Here is a 23,849-nt window from a genome sequence, read left to right on the forward strand (position 1 = left end):
TTAAGATTAAAACCTTGCTGGTGCTGATAGCTGTGTGCATTTAAGAGCAGTGTCATGCAGAAGAGAAGTGAGGGAAAGATGTCACCCATTCCAGTTCTGCTTCCCCACAGCCCTCCAAACAGAAGCAATGTTTCTGCCATGTTAATTTTAACCTAAGTGATGTTGTTCCCCAGCTGCAGGAGCACGTGTACCCACCCAGGACCAGGACCACGGGTGGCAGATGAGGCAGAGCCGGCAGGGGCCAGGCAGCGTGGCTGCCATGCTGCCGGGGCTGCCCGCTGGCTCCACATCTGGAAGCACAGCCCTTCTGCACAAGCCAAATCAACGGGGGTAGGGGAAGGGGCAAATAGACGTGTTTTCAGGGGAGGCATTTTGTCAAGGGGCAGTTCAGGGGCAGGGTGGCTGAGCCCAGCTCGCTCCTGCTGACCCCTCCTGCCCTGCTCCTCATCACACAGCGTCTCCCCTTCTCTCTTACATCATCTTTTGCTGCAGTCTGTCTGGTGCACTCATCTTCCATAAGCCACAGCTACTCAGTCAGCCAGAAGGAAAAAAAGAACTATTTATTAGGGTTTTTTCCCCCCAAGGATGGCTTTCTGTGGGATGGTGAGATAAATCTGCTCACTAAGGCTCAGATGAATTCACCCCCATAGTGAACTCCTGCCCAGAGAAGGTCTGGAATATGCCCATTTTCATCCAGCTCCATCCCTTATCATTTTGCTGCTGCCGACTAGGTGACTAGATTTGTTTTCACAGCTACCATGTCACTGAATGAGATCTGTGCACCAGAATCATTCTTTGTGGCCCTCCTTTTATTTCTCTTTTCACTTAAATTAAATATTGCTAACTGACCCTAGGGATGCTACCGGTTTTAAACACAAACCCGAAGGACATAAGAAAATCCAGGCTTGCAGGACAGGTATCTTTTTACCTGATCAGCTGCAACATCCGGAAATAAAAGGATTCTCAGCTCAGTAATTTGGCCTCTTCCTCAGCTGTATCAGCTGAGAAAACAAACCTTGCTCCTGACTAAGGCACCTCAGCTCTACGCTGTCCAGTACAAATGCTATCACCCGGTTTTACAGGCTGTAAAGTACCTAACATTTCCCACAGGGTGGGCTGGCAGGATCACTTCTTATCTCGCATGAAACAAAGGAAGGAAGAGCCTTTTTTCTGAAGACAGTTAATCAGTATTGATCGCTGGGACTTTATATGAAGATGCAGGGTCAGGGAAGGAGGAGGACAAAGCACAGGGCAGCACTCTTACATCCTGTCTCAAAGCAGAAAGAAATGGGTAGTTTCCCCCTCCATTTCTCTCCAGGCCAGCTGAGGTTTGCTATCAAACTGAGTATTTCTGTTTCACTTTGCCCCATCAGGAGGAATGGCAGGAAAAGGTCTGTCAGTAAGCAGCAGCTCTGTCCTCTGTTATATTTTGGCTTTAGGCACCAGCCCCAGTGTGCTTTAATGCTGTACAGGTCCGCAGGACAACACTCACCCTTCAAGCAGAGGGGGCAAAACCCAAAAGCTGGGATGGCATTTAATTTTCACTGAAGACTTCACAATAAAGTTTTAAAAACTTCCCAGCTAGGAGGACACTTAGGCAACCCTTTAACAACACCGGCATTTCTGAAGCAGTTCAAACCTCGTCCTCTCAGAACTCCTTACAAATGGTGTTATGCTGAACAGTACATCTAAGACCAAAAAAGCCCATGTTCCCTTTTTGTTGTAGCAGCAAGCAAGAACAAAAGGGTAAGTGCTTTGGTTACACCTGTGCAGCGAGTCCATCACCAGCTGAGAATCAATCACCACCTCCTCGTTTTTAGCTTTATAACCAGATCTCCTACCTTGTCACAGCAGTTAGGTGACCATCTCACTTGTTTCAGTGGGAGCAAAGCTGCAACCATGTCGGCTCTTTTCTTCCTCGCCAAGCCAGCAGTACTTGCTTGCTTGCTGGATTGTGTGAAGTGATGAGCCTGTTCTATATCATGTCAGGACATGAAAAAGATGGTTCCGTTAGTGCTCTGTTACCAAAGGTAGCTATGCTGTCCATACAGACTGACAGCATCCCCATCTACTGCTGTTACTGGTATAGATCTCTGCAACATAGCCTCTGTAAAATACACATGACAGCCTAATAAAACACAGGCATAGGTGTAAGTAGACACCAAGGACTATATTTTCAAAATGCAGGAACCTTGATTCGTACCTATAAAAGCCACAGGGCGCTGCATTTACAGGAAAATGTACATACATAATTCATACCAGTGAATGTAAATGGATGCTTGCATATGTATATACCTGTTTGCATATGCCTTTACCAATACACTGGCGTAATCACTTGTCTATATATGCACATGCATCTTCAGATATGAAATTAGAACATGTCCCCTGGAGCCTCTACATATATTTCTGTTTCTTCTCCCTGCTGTCTCCATAATGCCTTATAAGAAGTCCTCATAAATCTCCACCTTTCTGCTGCCTTCTTTCCTCCCACCGTTCTTTTCATAATCAGTCTCACCAATCTTTATTATTCTTTGTGGTATTTCTAATGCCATTTTCTGCAGAGTGACCTCAGACTCTGCTATGGTTAAATAAGTGTAGATGTGATTATCACTTAACCTGCTGGTCCTGAGCCATATTCTGACCACCTGGTGCTATTCCACCAGGACAAACCACCCCCACACTCAGTGTCTGCAGCACCTGAAGAGACTCTCTTGACTCAGCTCCTCGAGTTCGACCCCCTGATGTGGGTAGGGCTATAGCTAAAGGCACAAAGATGAGCACAGGTGCTGTAGGTCTGTGTAGTTCACAGTAACAGTGGCCTTAGGACTGCAGGAGTGGGAAAGTTGCTTTTGCGATGCCTTCCCTCCAGTCATCTTTAGCCAGAGATACAGATACATTCTTTCATATTCTTTTTTGTAGATATTTTAACATTAATTCATGCTTGCTTTTAAATGCCAAAAGTCAAAATAAACATGCTTTTTAATCTCGTTATTGAAAAGGTTTTGGTTTGGGTAATGATCCATATTTCCATAGAAATGCAGCCAACTACAAGACAGGAATCTATTTAGTATTTTCTCAGCTTGGCTTTGTACTTCATTTAACAGGCCAGTTTCAAATCTCAACTTGTCGTAAACAACGCAAGCTGTGGATCTGGCCGATAAGAGCGATGTAGCTTGATAGTACCCCAGACTGTAAGAGGGAGGGGGCATGTCAGCCACTGCTTCAGAGTATTTGCAAGGGGTGAAGGACTCAGAATAATGGCTATCATCTCTTTAATATGCATATTGCAGACCCAGGGTAAATGTTGCCAGAGAAGCTGTGGACACAATCCTCCTTTGCCAATAGCTGAGTGAAGGAAGAAATCACCACCTCTCCCCTGCCACAGGACTTTTACGTGGTTCCTAACTGGAGACATCCATGCCCAGGGCTTGCGAAGCCAGGCAGAACATGGATCCACAGTTGTTCTCTCATTACCCACCCTGCACCATCGGGTCACCTGGAAGTGCAGACTTTTTTTGTATTGTATTTCTGTCACATTTGTCTGAGCGGACTGTGTTTATGCTGGGTTTGGCTCTCCGTCAGCTTCTGGAGGTGATGTGCTATCTGCCACAAAGCCTGCCCACCACCCCTTGGAGAAGGCTTTTGGAGAAAGCTGAGCTGGTGGCACCAAGGGGCTTCAGTGATCTGCACCACGAAACTGCCGGGTTTTTGGCCCAGCACCTGGTGTCCTAAAACTAGATTAGCCACCTGGTGAAGCCATGGCATTAGGTCTTTGGTACAGCAGGGCAGTTTGGCAGACACAGGCAGAGGGGTGCTGGGAGACAGCAAGCCTCAGCTGGCCTCCCACTGTCTGGAGGGAACTGGGATGAACCCATGGTCCTCAGCTCATGGCTGGACATGGGCTGGGTGATGTCTCGCTGCTTTTTTATCTTTTTATTCCCCCTATATCTGCATGCGTGCACTTGCACACACATGTGTGTGTGAATAAAGCAGAAAGGGTACTGCAGAGCTCTGGGCAGGAAGGCAGGATGATCCACCAGGATCAGCCCCCAAGATTACTCTTAGGTGACTCCTCCACCAGCTTTTGGAAGTGGATGAGCACTTGTAGCTCCCCTTGACTAAGAGTTTAAAGAAAACTTTTACACAGCATGCTGCATCCGCGGTGGTGGGTGGCTGTGATACAGGGTGAGAGAATGAAAACCGAGGAAAACAAGGAAATCCTCTGGTGTCTACTACAGATGCTGAGGAATGTGTACCATAAATCAAATCCAGATGGCCTGAATGATGAGTAAGCATTATCTCTACCTCTTATCTTTCTAGCTTTGTATTTCGCCAGCATGCTAAGTGCCCCCTATCTTTGCAGCTAGTCCAATGATTACTTTCTGCAAAGGGTTCAGGCGTGAATCAGAAACAGAAAGGTGACTCCTCACATCAGATTGATTTACCAGTCTGTCACACACACACACATGCCTTAGAAATGGGACTGCCAGCATCGCTAGCCCAGGGTGACCCCCTGGATCTGCCTAGGGATGGGTGCACCCCGAAGCCTGCAGCTGCTGACATACCACCAGCACGCAGCTGCATGCCCACTGCCCCTGGGGATCAAAAGCTACCTCTGACAACAGCGATTACGGCTTGAATTCATACTGCTTTCCTTCAGAACCATAGCTTTGTGGATTTTTTTTTTAAATATAAAAATATGTGACACTTTGAAATGGTATGGAAGTGTAATGCTTTTATGTAGAAGTGTTAGAAGTCTTCACTACATGCATTAAAAAGCAGTATCATGTCAAAGCCGAGCAAGTTGTGTGGAGAACCATTAAGTGCCACCGCTTTGTGTATGTGCAGGTGGTTTAGTCAAGAGAAAGAAATGGAACTGTCAGGAGGGATGAGTGATCTAGGCTGCTGGCACCAAGCAGAGCCCCAGCCGCAGCTGGGGCCAGGTGGGAGAGGGGTGTTTGCCACTGATTTATCTGTACTTATTTAGTCCCCATGATGACTATAAAATGAGAAAAAATGAAGGTTTTGGATAAGGACATCACCTTGGCTCCCACAGCATAGCATGTAGAAATGTTTCAGCATAGCTAATGTTTGTGAAACCTTTCAAAGACGTGAACAAGATGCTAAATAGGTTTATTAGCACTGTTCCCTCAGGATGCAATAACTTACCTGCTTACGGGCTTACTCATTCATGTATGGCAAAGCTGAGCAGCTGATCCCTGCTGTGATAGCACTGTTGTCCTGCCAGGGGCCTGGATGTGACCCCCACCCCCAAAGGAAGACTCTCCCTCACACTTATCTGGGTAGCATGGGACCCCTGCCAGAGGACCTTGCGTCCACCCAGACAAGGCCAGCCAGCCCCAGAGGGTACTCCCGCCTGGGTATGGATTCAGGGCTTTGATGCTAGAAGTCCCTGAAGGCCACAAGACCCATGGATGTGGCCCTCCTGTTCCATGAGCACCATTCTCCCACCAGCTCCATGGCAGCTAGGGCATCTGTGCACGGATGGCACAGAGCTGCCAGAAATTCATGCTTCAGTGGTGTATGGGGGTGGTCATGTAGCCATAACTCTGCTTGGGGATGCTGCTGTCTGTGGTAGCATCAGCAAAATGCATATGGAGTTAATCATGTTCTGGAGAATGATATTTTTCAGTTACTTTATTTGAAAAATGTAACTTAGCTAATCCTCTCTCTCACACACATGCACATGCACACATGTGCATTTATACTCACAGGCACATACAAAGGCAGTCTTGCCAGAACAAGGGAGAAAATAGGCCAGACTACATGAATAATGAAAATGATGGCATTCCCCAGGGCCATATTCTTATACAGCTGTGATCACGGTGACTCCATTAGGAAAGTTTCACCTTCCGAATTTAGATTTTGAAATTCTTTCTTTGTAATTGAACTGCAGATTTATATTTAAATCAACTGTTACTGCTTTTCAATTGTAAAAACAGAGTCATGCAATTAGGTCAGACTTCCATTCCCAAATCAGGGGGATTCCCATGTCCTCAGCTAGCAAGGCTGCTGACTCCGCGGTGCACTCCTGTTACTGTCTCTTCTTGCTGTCCTGCAATCCAGGAACCTGCTTCACTGGCAAGGGGAGACTGAAGAGGCCAAGAGGCAAACACACCATATGGCCCCTTCTCTGGATGAACAAAAATTCAGCTGAAGAAATATTTTACAAAGCTTTTCGTTCTTTTTCTTATTTCCAGTGTTGAGTATTGTCTGGCACGGTGGCAGGGTTGCTCTGAGGTCAAGGCAGAGACATCAAAGGCACATGCTCTGGGCTACAGTGCCTGGGTGTCCTGTGGGTCTCTGCGATGCTGCCAGGAGTGGGGCAGGCTCCTGGGAAAGCTTCTGTGGGAGAAGAGAGGAGTGCCTGCCTCCCCCCCTCCTCTCAGACACTGTACCAAATGGACTGTCCTTTTCCACCACTTGGCTGCAGTGAGAAGGGAGGAGGGAAAGGGATGTCACACGGGAATGTCATGTTTTGCCTGTGGTAGAGAATTAACCTTGCTTATTTGCTTGCTAAACAGTGAGGCCTCATTCCTTGAATGTAGTAGGCAGCTCCTAGGAAAGCAGTTGCCACTGCTGGGAGGGACACTGCTCCTCTGAGCTTTGTCACCTTTTGTCCTGGGCGTCACTGCAGGTAGTGCTGCGATGGTTTCAAAAGCAGCCTGCAAATAACAGGAGCAGCAACGCATAGCAGCGTAGGCTAGCGGACGTGAATATGTCTCACCTTGGGAACGAACGGCATCCAGCCTTGAGAGATCAGACTCCTCCTGGCTAAGAGTTCGCACAGCCCATGTGTGCTTTTAAGAGGGGGATGACTATGGGTCCTGTGTCTCTGCCGTGACGCAGCTATGAGCAAACTAAAATCATACACTAAATAAATTTAAGTAGATCAATGCTAAGTTGTGTGAACACATGCATAGGGCTTCCCTACATATTGACATGTTTCCAATAGGAGTGCTTTGCCAGCACAGGAATATTTTAAATCCTTGGCAGTTCACCACCATTTTTGAATTTTTTTTAAAATCATACAGTACATTGTGAGTAAAATAACCACCCTCTCCCCAAGGTGAAGGAACTACGATTCCCCAAGGTGAATATGATGATCTGACAGCACAGCTTGTCTATGTGAGACACTTCTGCTGACACAGGGACACAGATGTGGGTTCACAGCTCCTCACACCCCTGGCTGCCGCAGCCGTCGCCCTCAAAGCCTGGAGGGCAGGTGTAGCTTTTGCAGGGCCAGACACAACTGAACGTGAATGCTGGGGATGAGACTGTACCTTCGTCAGCTTATAGGGACATGACATATGGGAAGAGGGTGGGGAGCAGTAGCACGTCCCTCAGCCTTCCCTTCTTGCTAAGGCAAGTACAGATCTGGGCGCTGTCCTGGCACTGTCAGAGTAGGTCAGTGCCTCTGCCAGGGACAGAGTTTGCAGGGTAGAGGAGTGTTTGATCGGTACAGCCACCATCACAAGCACACCATGATGGGTATGCTTATGTCTGCAAGAAAGCTTGTGTTAAAACAGGTATTTTGATTTTGAAATCAAACTCCAAGTCTAACTAACCAAGAAGCTTACACGAAATCAGATGAGAAAGATTTATTTCAGTTCAGGTTAAAGCAACGCCTACCTGAGTCTGGCCAAATCAAGTAAGTCTGGTTCAAATGACTGGTTACAAGGATTTTGAACAAGCATATATAAGTGGTTTCAGGTCAAACTGACAGTGCAAAATGTCAGGTAGGCATAAGAATATTATAATCGTATACAGGTGAGAAACAGAAGTAAATATTTTAACTAGTTAACGTGGGCTGTTTGATAGGCTGTATTACAAAGAATAACAGTTACTAGAGCTGAAGAAAAACATTTCATTGCAAATGGTATTTTAATTTAAAAAATCATGTAGCTCAGAAGAGGAGCTTGTATGATGAAAAATGTGCTTATTTTTTCTCCAGTAACATTTGCTAGTCTAATGAAAAAGTGCTTTCTCCCTACAACCCACAGTTCGCTTAAATTCTTAAGACTATCAAGGCTGTAACACAACAGGTAGTAGACAGCACACAAAAGTATGTGGAATAACAGTATAATAGCATAGAAGTTTAAAATTATCTGGACAACCTAATAAAATTAAACTGACCTGCAGACAGATATTTATGATCTGGAAAGACTGAAAGATATCTACAAAAACTTATGATAATTCTCCTCATACATCTCCAAGTGTTGCCTGAAACTAGCTGTAGAAAGACTCACGTCCCCTTGTCCTCCCCATACCTGCCCCTCCATGGAATGTTTTCTCATCAGCTTTGCCACCTGATGTCCTCTTTCCCACCCTCCTCCAGAACCAGGCAAGCTTTTCAAGAAGGTTCAAACATCCTGAAGAAGCTGGGAAGCCCATAGGATCTTCTTCTCAGAGGAAAAAATTCTTCTAGCATTTAATTTGGAAAGGTCATCCTGAACTTTTTGCTTTCAGAATGTATTTTAAAAGTGGTGAAATCCTGCTGTTAGAAAGTGTCATTAAGTGCTGGTGGCCTGAATTGTACATACCCTGATACAGACAAGACAATTTATCCATTCTTTCAGCATACCAATTTCTATTCCCCTGCAAGATGCAGGCATTAAAAAAAACATTCTTTTTCTTCTTGTCTCCTAGGTCTCTAATACTGTTTCAGACAAACTCTGTTCATCTCTTCTGAAGAAAACTAAATATTGGGGTTTTTTAGTGAACTACAGGTGATTATACTGAAGTTTGTACAAAAGTTAACTCTCTCTGACCAAGATGTAAATCCTAACTTTTCCAGCTTCACAAGATGGTCATGCTTGGCCTGGAATGCCAGATTTATCTCATGAAATTCATATTTCAGGCACCTTCAAGCAACTCTCCTGTTTGGTTAAGCTATTGACACGTGTAACGTTTTTCTGTATTTCTGGATTGCAGCAGAACATTCCTGAGTAAAGAAGGTGCCAAATTAAAAAGTCCATTTTAAAAAACACTTTATATTACTGGACCATTAAAAGTCATTTAATCTGACAGTTTAATTGCTATTTCATAATACTATGTGTTTACTTCTTGTATTTTGCCTAGATTATGTAAACAGACATCGGGTTAATTTTTATTTGTAGCTGAAGTCTTTGCAGTCACTCCCAATTCTGGCTCCCTGGCCCCAACACAGTATTTCAGTGTGAGCATTTGCAAGCATAACAAAGCTTGTTAAAACCTAAACAAACATAATTAAACAAAATTAAAAAAAAATGCATCTGCGTATTGTTTTTCAAAAGCTCATACTGACACTAAATTTTATGTGGCACTTCCTTATCATGTTTGATTACGCAAGATAGTAAGATTAGTAAGAAAGCCCCCAGAAACTAAGTCACTCAAGAAGAATTATGCAGAGAAATATTTATTCTGTGCATTCAGAGTTCAATTTTTCACTTTGGCTTCTATAAAAATCGCATCAGATCTTATGAAACATTTTTGCTTTGAAAAACGGGTGGCATTATAAAATCAGAGCTCTTCCAAACACTAAAATCCTTGCATCGAAGATTTACTGCATCTGTAGTAACTCTACATTATCTCACATCTCTATTGTCTCCAGAGAGCCTATCCCACATCGTTGGAAATACTTTAGAAAAAGAAATATTGATGATGTTTATAATGACCAGGGAGAATAAATATCAAGAGCCAACAATTTATGAGGATTAAGACTGCTTTTGCAGAGACCCTACTGAACAATGCCTTTTACTCACATTACATATTTGTAGCAGAGCATTATCATTTGCTGGAATTCTTCTTGGCTGCATATTTTTATCTAATGGAATGCTCTGAAGTATTTCCTCCCTGGATAGATACCACGGGATGTTACACTGGGACATTATGCTGTAACTAAGGATGCCCTGTGAAAACAAGGTACTCAGCCATTCAGTCTTTCTCCATTTTACTTGCATCTTGCATCGAGTTTCAATAACCAATAACTAAATTATTAATCTGCTTCATGTGCTCAAGTGCAGAGCTGTGGATTCTCCTGTTGAGTGTAGACATGCTGGAAACCTGGAATAAACCAAGTAAACATTTGCTGAATCCACCCTGTTTTCCATCTTGTATAACCCAGCGGCTGAAGAATGAAGGGACATAAAATTAAACATTTACGTTAACCCATCCATTAGCTTCTCTCACCTGAGCAACTTCTTTATCTATACTGCAGTTGTTAGTCAGAAAAGCAGTGACATGCCTATAGTTAGGTTCTTGGAATATTTGCTTTCAAACAGAAAATTTTGTGGCATTAAAAAAGAAAAAGAATTCAAGGAAACTTTATTCTTTCAAAAATCTCCTCCTAAATCCATTTGTTCCTGACCAAGGATAGACAAATGTCTCTGATACAGGATACCTGGAAAACTGGGAAGGGAGACATTGTAGAACAATGTTTGGACCTGGAACATGATGGCATTGAAAGTAAAACCAGCAAAGAGAAAATTATTTTTACTTCACAATTTGCTGTGACCTTGTGTACCATGTTAGCAACACGGTGTTCCCTCAGTATGGATAAGAAAACCGTGTGTGATATACAAAGAAACATGTTGAACATAGCTGTACTCATCAGTCTCCGTATTCATGGATCTGTCGACTCTTCCACTGTAAACACTGATACCGAGGATCAAACCTCTGCTGCGTAAAAAACCATCACCAACAAGCACCACAGGCAGAGCTCGAGGGCAGTATTCTTTCTTTCCTAAAACTATTTAAGACAGTTCAGCTTTTTTAAGGTTATGCAAAGTTAGCATATAAAAATAGCAAATTCAAGTACTCAAAAATATCTCAATTATTTTGAGTTGCTCTGATCAAAGTTAATTTAAGGTATGTTTAATAATGGGTTCTTCATGACATGGACCAGCATCTTGTGTAAAAAGCATCTGCAATGGTTTTATTGAGGCTGAGGCTCAGGCTGGTCTTCATACATGTGCTTGAGAAAGGACCCGGTGAAGCAAAAAAGTGTGGAGTGCTTTTTGGAAGACTGGGATTAAATGTAACAATATCTCTGGAATATCCCAGTTAAGACCAGTTGCTACAAGTTAACTAGTGAGAACAGTGAGTTAGAGTCCCCTTCCACGACCATTTTTCCTGGCAGCAAACCCAGTGAAACGAACCCGACCTTGTTCCTCCTGGACATCATTCATCTCGCATGCTCCTGTCCATCACCCCATCTGTACTATTTGCCACTGGCCTGGGGAATTGCATTTTTTTATCTAATGCAGGTGGTCTCAGGGATGCATTTCACATCACAGTACCACCAGCTGAGGGGGAGCAGCAAGACATAATGTGGGGGACAGGCAGAAGAGATCAGGGGAAGGGGGAGAGAAGATGTTTGTTTTGCACAAGAGTGGTGCTTCAGAGAAGTGTATCTGAAGCACACAAAGCACAACCCAAGAGCAGCAAATCTTTCTTCTCCCTGTCTCTAAAGCTCTCTGCAGGCTCCAGGGCAGGCCCCGGCCCTCCCACAGAAGTGGACAGGGTGCTGAGCAGGCACCAGGCTCCACCACAGGGCTGGGAGGGACTATTTTAGGAAGCTGAAATGTTTCCATCACTGGAGATCTTCGATGGATGAGCAGCAGTCAAGAATAGCTCAGTTAGGGTTGATCCTCCCTTGGGCCAGAGAGGCAAAATTGATAATTTTATATGATTTTTCCCACTCTTATGATTCGGTGGTTTAAGCAGGGCCATGGTTAAACTGGGGCCATAGATCACATCTTCATTAACTGTACGTATAACTAACCATCATATGCATGTCTCAGTCAGTGGTTTGCACTTACTCTTTCATGCAGTATTATCCTACATCTACAAAGTTACCAGATAACTAAACTTCTCTTATACCACAAAAAATCAGTTCTCGTAAAAGCTACAGGCACTGCTTCCCACCATAAAAATTCCCACAGCTAAAAAATTATGCTCCAAGCCCTACAAGGACAATGCAAGAGGATAACACATTAATGTGAGAATACTTTAATATTGAAAATGCTACTGATGCTGTATTTAGTTCTGTGCTGGAGAATGGGAGCATGAGTGAGGGGAACCCTTTTGCCAGTACCATCTTACTTACAGGGAATTTCTGTCTCTGCACTACAATCCATTTCTGGAAAAAATATTCTTAGAGCTGATGGATGGGAAGCCCACAGCAGCTACGTAAAGGCAATTAACTCCTGCAGCATTTCTGAGCCTCCAAGGGGAAGAGACCTCTTGCCTGTGCTTTTAGGGGGATCTGCAGAAATATGGCTCTGGGCAGCCTTACATTGCCTTTTGGACTGATACACACCCCATTTGTTTGAAAGGGATCAGATAATCATGTGATAAGCCCCTTGGGACTGAGGAGTCATCTGACTACCTGATACTGCAGCGTGGATGTCTCGACAGAAAAAAAAATGACTGATCAGCTAGCTTATGCCTACATCTCACATATTACTTTTGGGGTATGGCAGGCAGTGACATTATTGCATGCTTTTTGGGTAAATGGCCAATGGATTTGAAATTAAAGTAACGTGCAAAGTAGTTTAATCGGGTTTAGTGCTCACTGAAATAGAGATTAAGATGACAAAACCATAGCATTAGATGGAGCATGGGTAAAACCCTAGAAGATTTTATCGCTTTTTCAGTTGCCAGCTTTGTTTCCTGACACCACAAAAACACAATCTGGGGTAGTTTCCAAATATATTTATTGTTCCTAGAAATCAGATTTAAAATATTCAGTAAGGGAGATAAAAAAATAAAAGCAACATTTTATTCCTCAAGAATTCTGTCAGCCGCTACATAACAGAGCTTAGCAAAAACATAACCTATGAAATACAGTCATAGAATCATAGAATCAGTTAGGTTGGAAAAGACCTTTAAGATCATCAAATCCACCCATCAGCCCAGAACTGCCAAGTCCATCACTAAAGCATGCCTCTAAGCACCACAACTACATGTTTTTTAAACACCTCCAGGGATGGTGATTTCACCACCTCCCTGGGCAGCCTGTTCCAGTGCTTGACCACCCTTTCAGTGAAGAAATTTTTCCTAATATCCAAGCTAAACCTCCCTTGGCATAACTTGAGGCTGTTTCCTCTTGTCCTGTCACTATTACATAAGGATTATTCATCAAGAGATCCTTTCCTCTGTAATAATCCAGTATGGAACAGTATCAATGTCACACTGCTGAGCTAAATGGACTTTAGCCTGATCCAGCAGGACAGATCCTCTGCTCCCATCACTTCCGACCTCTGAGTCACATGCTGACAGGGGGGTTGGCCTTAACCTATAATTTTCATCACACCGGTTGATCCCTGTCTATAGCTCTACAGGCAGCATGCAACTGTGCAGAGGCTCACCGAGGCACATCATTCACAGGGCTTAGCCCATGCAGCCCAGTGCAGGGTTCCAGCTTGTTGTTTGCAAGGTGTACAGAAAGAAAAAACCCATGCAAAGCATAAGTTATCATCTCTGACTTTCTGGTGTGCCTAGCACTTTGGACTTGGGAAGAATAACATGCTTTTAAAAAGCAGCCTTTCTCAAAACCTAAACAAATGATTTTAATATAGGTTGGATAACTTTAGCACTGAGAAGAGACTGCTGAGGAATAAAGGAGGCATTAAGTTCCCAGACTCTGGCTAGAAGAACAACTTGGACCTATGCCAATGGAGAGGGGACCTTCCTGGACCCCTGGAATGGCCAGTGCCTCGGAGCCAGGCAGTGTGGGCAGCCCTGCCTGCCCGATGAACGGGAACGGGGAGACCTGCTGCCCCACCAGGGGGGTGCACTCTCCATGAAGAGCTGGAGCTGAGAAACCCCTGCCAGGCACAGGCCATGTCTTTAACATAAGCTGGGAGTCCTCTGGGAACGCTCCTGTCCTGCAACCGGATTTTCTGGGAGCAAATTTAGGTCAGTACTGACTAATTTTGAGAGTAAAGTTTGGTAAAGTCCACTTGAGTTTTGTTATAACATAGTGTCTGTGTTAACTGCTCATACTCTTAATGTGGGGGGTTGTAGGTTGTCAGATATAGTGGCCAAAGGGATTTACTGAGCTGTGGCATTACGCCACGTAAATCTGAGAACAGGTCTGAAAATCAGGAGGAGATCTGTACAGAAGGGATGGTTTTAACCTTTGCCAGAGGGTTCCTATTGTGCTGGAAAGAATTTTTTCTGTCACCATCACAGGATAAGTCTCAAATCTGTACTGACAAATGCGGCAGTGATTTAAATCTTCTAATTCAATGAGAAACACGTTACAGGGCAGCACCCATGCTGGTATGAAGTCTTGATTTCCTCAGAGTGCTGCTGCCATGCATGCCTGGAGCACGCAGCACTTCTCTGCAGAAGAGGTATTGCTCCAAGACATCCCTGGTCCCCAAGTCACCCTCCTCTACAGCATCAGATGGAAGTTACTTACGAACCATTCAAACGCCGAAGCCCCCCTCTGCCTACCAGACCAGGCTTTTGCCAGCACCCGCTCCCCTGTGGGGCCAGAGAGACGTGGCCCGTGCTCCTCTCCACAGCCAGCCAGCCAGGCACCTGCTTTTGAGTCTATATGTTTTGAGAGACCTTGACTCCTTCGAGGACAAACCCTGTGCACTCTGGTTCATCTTGTTGGTCCCTGGAAGGACATCTTCAAGTTGCTAATTGCATTTTTGGAAGACCTGTCACCTTTAACAAAATTAGTATCTTCAGCTTGTCTAGTCTTGTAGCCAGAATCAGGCCAGATAAAGAGGGACTAATTTCTGTTGGCATTATCTCCATCCCCTCCCCACCACCACACATGGGCACGTGGTGGGTGAGGAGTCAGCCCACCAACCGTATGAAGGGCTACAGGCACACAGGCGAGGCAACAGCTCCCGATTTCCACCAGAAAGTGCTCATTGATGCAGCGACACCAGCATCAGCACAGGTTGAATTTTTTTGACTATTTTGCCTTCATTTTTCAAACCAAACACTATTTTTTTTTTTTTTAATCTGCTTAGTTTTCCTTCATTCCTTTATCTTTCTTGCTGCCTCTGGGCTCCCACTGATTTTTGTTGCCTCCTTCTTACTTGCCCTCGCATTCTCTGTCTTTGGAGTGCTTAACCATCATCCCTATGTCTCTGCTGATTTCTGCTGATTTCTGCCACTCCTGATTTCTTTGCCCCTCTTTCCTCCTTGATTTCTCTTTAGGTTCTGCTTCTTAATTTCCCCTTCCTTCCCTGTTTGTGAAGTGCACAAAAATTGATTTCCAGCTGAGCCAGGCATCCCACACAGGGAAGGTAAACCAGGAAAACATTTCTTCTGAATTGTCCTGAGTAACTGCTCTCACTGTAGGCTGTCACTACAGCAGAGAAAAAAAGAATGCAAGATCAGTCTGTGACATGTAAAATGACATATGGGAAATAAGTGGCCGAATGGAAAACTCTGGTTAATGTTGACCTTTGGTGCTTTGTGGTCACCTGCTGACTAGTACAGTCTCCTTCCTTTTCTGGTACTGTACATCTTCCTCAAACATATTCCTCAGCAAATCCTCTTACTTTGCCAGTCTGCTCTAAAATATAAAGACTTGCATAAAATTGTCTCTTTTGCTTTCACATTGTGTTTCCTCAGCACTGTTATTTAGATCTGTCCTGGAAAAAAAAATCTAGCTGTTCTGCATTCTGGCATCAAATTACTAATTCTGGTGGAGCTAGACATTTTTGTAAACATGGCTGGACTATGGATGCTGTGCTTTGTTCAGGCTCCTTTATGACCTCTGGCATGCGACTCATCCTATGTGCCTTGGTCTCATCACATCAGGATTTTCAGACTTTCCTTTCTTACTTTTTATTTGATGGAACCAGAGTTTTAAAAGACAAGAGGGGAATACAGTATTATTATTTTTATCCTTTGCCTGCCCCTCTGTTTTTCCTGCTGCCTAGCTTCCATGCAGCTGTTGAACATTTAAGAAAAACATGTCTCCCACTGAGCAAGTTCCCTGCAAATGTGGATTGAGCTTCGGGCAAGAGGAAATGTGAGTCCTGAGGTCACTTCTGAAATCAAGCCCTCGCCTGGCTGCACATAATTCTGCTGTTGTGTTTTAAGAGTGATTTAGAAAAAAATAAGATGTATTTCCCAGAAACAGCATAAAAAGAAATAAATGCTGGTGATCATGAGATGATCATATGATCTTGCAAATCTCGCTGTGTTTTTCTGTTATTTTCAGTCGTGCTTTTTGAGTCTGCCACTCAGATCCAAACAGAGAGAGGGAGGATGTGGGATTATGGAGAGATGACCTGCTGGTACCAATCAGTTAATACTGGGAGGCCCCCATCCACTCCACACTGCTGGTTGGAGAAGACCTAACTTTTCTTTCCACTTAAAGATGCTGGAGCTACACCCCCCCTGTTCACCAGGGAGTAGTATTTCTGTCAGATATAAAAGCAGCTTCTAATCTGCTCTGACCTTGGTGAGAAATTCAAGTCCAAATGTAGTAACATAGAAGCTGACAGGTCAGCCTGAAGAATTTGAAGTGGGGGAGGCTTCCTTGCCTTCTTTCCTTCTGTCTTTCTCTCCTTCTTTCACTTGAAATCTTATCAAGGATAACTTCAAGTGCAGTGGCAGCCTGGCTGGCCATAGAAATGACACCAGCTGTGTCATTGTCCCTGCTGTTACAATGGAGGCGCAGAGAGCATTTCGTGGCTGGACCGACTACATGCTACTATTGTTATAAATTCTTAAAGGTAGAGGCCTTTCAAGAAAAGCATTTTATCTTTTCGTGTGTTAAAACTGCAAAAATTGCAAAAGTTGATCTAAATTTTACATCTGTATGTGATGCTTTATGGAAAGACTTCCACCTCCACCTCAGAGGCGCTCTAATTTTTGTTTTGCGAGACTGATACACAGACCCACACAAAGGTTGTAGGCAGTTCTCACTGCTGCTGAAGGCTGCCGCCTGTCAGGTGTGTTAGTGTCCTCTTCTACAATGACTAAGACAAAAACTGGACTATAGAAATGATCTATGCTCGCTCTCCTTCTTGCTTCCCTCCCGCATCAGTAATCTCTTTTATGTGCCTTGACAACAAAGGGGCTAAAAATGCTTTGAGCTTGAGTCCCAGTTCAGGAATTATTTAGAAGTCTGAAGGATGATGGTTATCTTTCTGGCTATCTTTCTTCTGGTTATTTTTTCTGGAAGTGAGCTTATTTTTGATCATGCTGACAGGAGGTTAAAAGCTTCTGGTTAAAAGTTTGGGTGCTGCTTTGTACTTCAAGCAACCGGCTTGAAATTTCTGTTGATTGCTCATGACAAAAATTGTAAATGATGAATGGCTAAGGCCTATTTACTGTTTGTATTACTGCAGAAACAGGCACATTGTTTCATAGAGCGACACCCCCCCACCCCCCATATTCGGCATTATATCGGGCAGAACAAAAGCGTTTTCCTTGCATCGGAGAATTTACAATCTCATTACAAAGCAGCGGAAACAGCAGATCTCACGGCTTCCCCCAATTCAGCAGCCGTGTGCACAAGTCCAGGAAAGGGAGGAGGCATCGCCCACCCGGGGACCACCCGATGGCTCTGCATCCCTGGGCGTGGGGGCTCACCAGCAAAACCCGGCTGCTGACGGGGGACACAAGCCCCCTCCGTGCCTGGGGCCCCCTTGCCCGCCCGAGGCTGATGGAAATGGTACAGGCAGGGGGGTGGGGAAAAGGGGTGACTCTTAGAGGTAAAACCTGATGTGTCTGCAATAGATACGGACAGGGTGATGGAGGGATACAGGGAAATAAGGGAATAACATTGCTGAGTAATCAGTAATCATAGGTCAGCCACACTGCTACCTAACCGCTGTCCCATTTTCTGTAGATGACATGTCAAAGGCATGATTTAATGAAAGTTTTGAAGGACATTGCCTCCAGGCATCAGGAGCAGCATAAGGCAAAGCACTTAGGCTCCTGTTTGAAAATCTCAAAAGCAAATGAAGGAGGTGAGTAGTTCTGACCATCATCAATACTGAAAGATAGATTATAAACACGGTGGTGTTAGATCAGGAAGCCAAAGACAAGTAAATTGTGCTTGACAGAGAGCCAGAGGAATGCTGCAAAGAGACAGGTCAGGGTAATGGGCTCAGGAAATTATCCCTGTAGCATTATTCTGAGTGGGCACTAGCAGAGCAGGATGGTGCTTGCTCAGGCCAGAGGAAGAATGTGACAGTACTACAACATGGTCCTGGTGGTCTCTATATTCCCTTTTAAATTTGTTTTCCTGCTCTGTCTGCTAGTGTTGTGATCCAGAAAACATTGTGCTGTTTCCTATACCTGCAGCTATAGAGGTTTCCCACATTGATTGACCCTGCTCAGGGAGTGCATCACAGGAGGAAGGATTACACGGCCTACTCAGCTTCCACACTGTAAATGTCTCCTGGCTTGGCCAGGAGCCACAAAACATGTCAAGAAACTGCCAGGGGAGCAGGTAGTCTGCGGGGTAGGAGGAGTGCATGGAGCAGATTCACATCCTGCTTCCCATTTAGTGGGACAGGGCTCCTGAGAGGGGGGCCAGCTCTCCAGGTACTAGGCAGATGGATGCCTGTTGAGGCAGTGGTGGTGATCTCCCCCTGGGGAGGTACAGTCTGCTTGTGGCACCAAGCCTTTGGGAGGGGACATGGGGATACACAGGCTTGGCAAAGACTGCTGGGGTGACTGGCAAAGGGTGAGCATCTCGGGGCAACAGCCCACTTTATGGAGGATGGGGGTCCCTCCGCAGTGGACACTGGAAGCGTATCACTGCCGGCAAGAAAGGGGTGTTTTGTTCACCTATTGATGTGCAGGTATGGGGCAGGCATTGGCAATGGGCAGGAAGGAACAAGAACTCACTTGAACAAAGTCCTGAGCTGCCTCATCTAAGGCTGAAGCTCGCCCTGTTTCAAGCAAGAGTTTGGACTAGATGACCTCTGGAGGTACCTTCCAACCTAAATCATTCTCTAAGTCCACGCTAAATTCAAATTTAATTTTCAGAGTGGTGTTTTAGCACCTGCTGCCTCTGAACCCTGCCATTCTTGATTACATCAGTAGTGCCAAGGCACTTCTAAACAGTTAGTTTTTCTCAGTCCCAAGCCACAGGGATTTCCTCCTGAAGACAAAAGAGCCTCACTCACCTGCTGCTGGGATAATGAGGCAATGGCATTACAGGGACACTCTGTGCCTCTTTATCTCTCTCCTCTGGGCATTCCTTCCTTGAGGAGGAATTTCCTCAGAGCACTGCCTGAAAGGCTTTTGCGTTGAGATGCATTTATCCGTGCAGCAGATAAAACACTGCAGCAGAGGTCACATTCTTCCATCTTTGCCACTGTCATTAAGCTTGCCTGTAAGCTGGTGTCCACACCTGCGACCTACTGTCCTTGCACCTGCACACCATGTTATTTATTCTCCTATTACACTGCATCCCTACCAAACTAATAACATGAAACAACAGCCTGGGTGTAACTTTCCCCTCCTAAGCAGGAAAGCAGACTGCTCGGTGTTATAGGGGAGAGTCCTTTGAGCTTCTTCCTTCTCTGAAAAGTCACATAGCATACATCTTTTTTTTTCTTTACAAAGCCAATATTTCTCTTTTTCCCACTAAAGAAAAAATTTTCAGCTACTATCTCTCCTAAGCCTGAACACCAAAACATTGCCTCCTGTAAACACCAGTATTTTGATATGGACAGATCAGAGGCTGTCCAGCAACCAGAGCTCTTACAGGGCTGAGACAGCATCGTTTGGGCAATGGCCAGGCCATGCTGTGCATCTCTTCAGCCACACTCCCAACAGGGTGGACCTCTGCAGTGCCTGGCCCTGTCCCATGCACCCCTTTGAAGAACTACCCATGGGCAGGTGACGACAGTTAGACTACTGAAGCTTAACATATTTGTCCAACACCTCCTGGGAAGAGCAGTGTAAGCGAGGAACTGGTGAGGAGACAACTATACTACGGGCTGGGTCTGCTGCTCCTGAAACAGCTCTGGGATGTCCAGCTGGTCTCTGGGCCCTGCAGTACTGTGCAGCTAATCACTTGCTATGTATGGCATTTGCTGAAATTATTGTCAAATTCAAGACTGAAAGTCTATTTCTGCTACTAACATTATTTTTGAAGTTGCACAGATGTGTGTCTTTATCCATAAACAGACCTATTCTGATCCAGATCCCCTCTGTGATGTGACTATATTAGATTTAGAGGCTCATCAGTTTTGTTTATCAGTGTGATTTTTCTGGGGTACGTTAGCTCCTGGGAAGTAAAGAAAGGGTCTTCTGCCAGCTAAATTTGCAAAATTTATTCATTTCTTATTGTTTCTTCCTACGGCCTTACCAACGTTGCTTGCAAGCAGACTATTTTTACTTATTTTTGTCATTTTCTTCCTTTTACACTCATCAGTATTTTGTAATCTGATACGTATTGGCTTCTCAGGCATATGCATTTACTTCTAACAGAATCCTGGGATTTCCTATCACAACTGGACGAAAGAGGAGGGAAAAAGGCTGAAGATAGCTGGTAAATACAGCTGAGGTGAAGTCAGAGCACTATATTCTGTATCCAGATCTAAGGTATGTTCTCGAGAGCTTCCCATGTTGAGAACACTTATATGATACGTTTCCACTTAGCTTTTATGCCAAAAATATCCCAGTGCTGCTCCACCACTGATAAAAGCAGCAGGAGTGATCATGTAAACAGGGCTCCAGGCAGCTGCCAGTCCCCCAGTCACCATTTCACACAAACCTGGAAACAGCCAGCCTGGATCAGATGCGGGGAGCCCCTGGCACACTGGCTGGGCAGGTTTCTCTGTTCCCCACCACAGATACTGGGGACCAGTTCCCCCACCCCCACCTCACTGCTGACTCTGCTGCTGCTCCTCAGGTGCAGCCAGAGTGGGCAGCAGCAGCAAAACTCTCGTGGTCGCTTGCAGGGACCAACAGTGTCAAGGCTGCAAGGAGTGAATGGGGAAAATCATGAATGGGGTAGAAGACAGCAGTAGTTCACCAACACAGGCTGAGACACATGGTTCTTATTCACAAATGCATCATTACCGACTATAAATGCGTTTGGAAAAGTAGCAGTTTTTAAAAGTAAATTAAACCCTGTCCACAGATTCTGCATTTTAAATCTCATTTATGAAAGTTATCCAGATTTCAGGGAAGTTAAAAGCAGTCATATGCCAGCTGTAATGTCCTGCCATTCAGAAGGTCTGTGCTTGGACCCCTTAGTAGGAGTTTCCTCAAAGATGTTTTGGCTTCCTTGGTTTCATCCTAAAAAGTGTCCATGTGTGCTTCTGTCAATAGCTTGAATATTCTTGCCTCAGCACCTACACCCAGTGACTTAGGAAGAGGATCATCTGCAGCATACATGACTCCACTTCACTGGAAAGGCTGTCAAGAGAAACAGACTTTGTGCCTGAAAAACACTTTGATATAGCAAGAGGCAGTTGTAGCATTCAGGGCAAAGGTCTGGACAATAACTGCTCTAGCACACAGGCAGAAGATAGAGAAATGCAGGCTGACACATGCCAGAGTCAGACCTGTCGTTCATCACGACTCCTTCTGTACAGACGGGGTACAGAGCATCGTGAAAGGCTAAAAGGGAACCAGCTGGCCTCTGGGCAGGAGTGGAGATGTTGGCTCTCTCTCTTACACACTGTATTTACTCCAGGAAAGAAAACAAATAAGCAAAGAAATAAATAAATGCAAAAGGAAAGAAAATTGAAGCTGTGCCCACACCAGGGATTAAACAGGGCTAGGACACTGGCCCATGGCTGTCTGCGCCGCAGGTTTGCAGAGAATTGGTGCTTCGGGGCGGGGAGAAGTTAGGCATGTACACACAAGCCGTGCTGCACTGCTCGACCTTAAAACCAGAAAGCAGTCTCCAGCACATTTTATTTCACTGTACAGATGTAGCCAAAGAGTTCCAGCAGAAAGAAGGAAATCTGCATTTAGAAAATGACCGGTGGATGGGCGTTGAGGGGGATCTCACCCAGCCACAGCATTCGCAGCAGCTGTGCTCTGAGACCACTGGGCACCGAGCAGGTGGTGCCAGGCATGAGCAAAAGGACTGAAGAGCAAGTTTGGATGACAGGGAGGAGGCTGTGTTCTGGCTGCTCGCAAAGAAAGCATTTTGTGGTCAATGAGCAGTGAAAAGAGAAATGATATGGCACAGAATAGTGTCACGTTTCCCTTCTTGAGAAACTCTCTGGCAAATCTCCCCTTCCACCACATGCGCTGTTCCTGGCTGCTCCATGTGCCACCAAGCTCCGCAGCTGGCCCTCCACTCTCCAAAACCCAGGAGTCCTCCGTGTCTGTGACCAGGATCCATGGCTGAAGGGGAACCCAAGATAGTCCTGCAGCCACCAGGCCAGCCTCATTGCTCAGCAGCACCTGGAAAAGAGCAGCTAAAGGGAGGGAGAAAGGCAGATTTGCCGGGAAATGGAGGTGGTGCCAGCTCTTCCTCCACCAGAGACTTGGGCATCGAAGGATGGCAGTCAGGAAAGGCTGAGGAAGGGCTCCTCACTCCCCTCTTGTGGGTGCTGGCTGATGGGTGAGCCAGGAGCAGTAGGTGGCTATGAAGTGCTTCTATAGAGACTCAGTTAAACACAGCTGGAAGCTTAGACCTGGGGCTCTTCTCTGGAGCCGCTGGGCACCTCAAGCACTCTGTGTCTCTGGCCTCAAAGGCTGCATGGACACCAGAGCATATTAGGTGCTGCTCCTGCAGCGAGGACTGGAGTGCTCTGCCCTTCGGTGTGCAGCTTCCCAGCAGCCCTAGTCTGGCAAAGCCTAGAGTTAACCACCCCTTTCAGTGGGTTTTGTTTCCACCTCTCTGAACCAGGCGACCACAAAACTGATTTTTACTCCCTTCTCACTTTTGCTGCTCTTCTGTAAAAGAAATGGCCCAATACTGACTTCTCGAAGATGAGCAACAAATAATGAAATATTAAGAAAACTGTTGGGCAAGTAAGTGGCTTAAGGACAACACGCTCCTGCTGTGGCACACACAGATATATTAGAAAAAAGGCTGATTTGAAAATGAGCAAGACCAAGCAGAAAGGGGGAGATGTTGATTCCATTTGTGATCCACCACAGCAGTTTTGTTCTGCTGAATGCCAACGACTCTGGCAGATCCTCGTATCAGCTAAGGGGAACGGCTGCAGGGGCTTTTTCAGTCATTGAGTTCATGTGTCTTGATTTTTTTAGGGAAAAAACTGACCCATATGCAGAGATCAGGCAATTTATTGAATGGATTTTTAAAGGAATGCTTTTTTTTTTCTGAATGAACCAGTCTTTTGGTGGGTGAGGACTGGTTTAAGTGTTCCAAAGGAAAATGTATACAGTTCTATAGTATATACTATGAACTCTTCAGCTCATATCTGATTTTAGCCATGCACTCCATAGAGGATGGATAGATTTATGTATTTATAACAATAAGATTTTGTAGTTATGGTGAAGAACAGTGAAAGGTTTGTTTGCTACCCATTTGGCATATTGTGGTCGGGTTTTTTTTTTAATATACATGCTATTTCTCTGCTGGTACTTTTAGAAAGTACTGGATAGCAGCATGCGTACATACACGTTGGTCCTGCTTTTGTGGCATGGGAAAAGAAGCTTTGGGTGTTTGGGGCTAGGAGGGAAACTACCATATTCTTCACTTTGCTTGCTCATGCCATGTAATCCGGTATGATCTAATAGAAGGGAACCTGTCTTGCGTGACCAAAAAAAATTTAAAAAATCAAGGTTTTTTTTTTTTTTCTCCAAAGTTGCCTAAGACATAGGACCCTACTTTTCTGCATCGGCCGAAATCTGGGCGTCCTTCTCGCAGACAGGCCCAGCACGGCTGAGGCACGAAGGCTTGGGGC

Source organism: Falco naumanni, chromosome 6 (assembly GCF_017639655.2).
Source record: "Falco naumanni isolate bFalNau1 chromosome 6, bFalNau1.pat, whole genome shotgun sequence".
Taxonomy (NCBI): Eukaryota; Metazoa; Chordata; class Aves; order Falconiformes; family Falconidae; genus Falco; species Falco naumanni.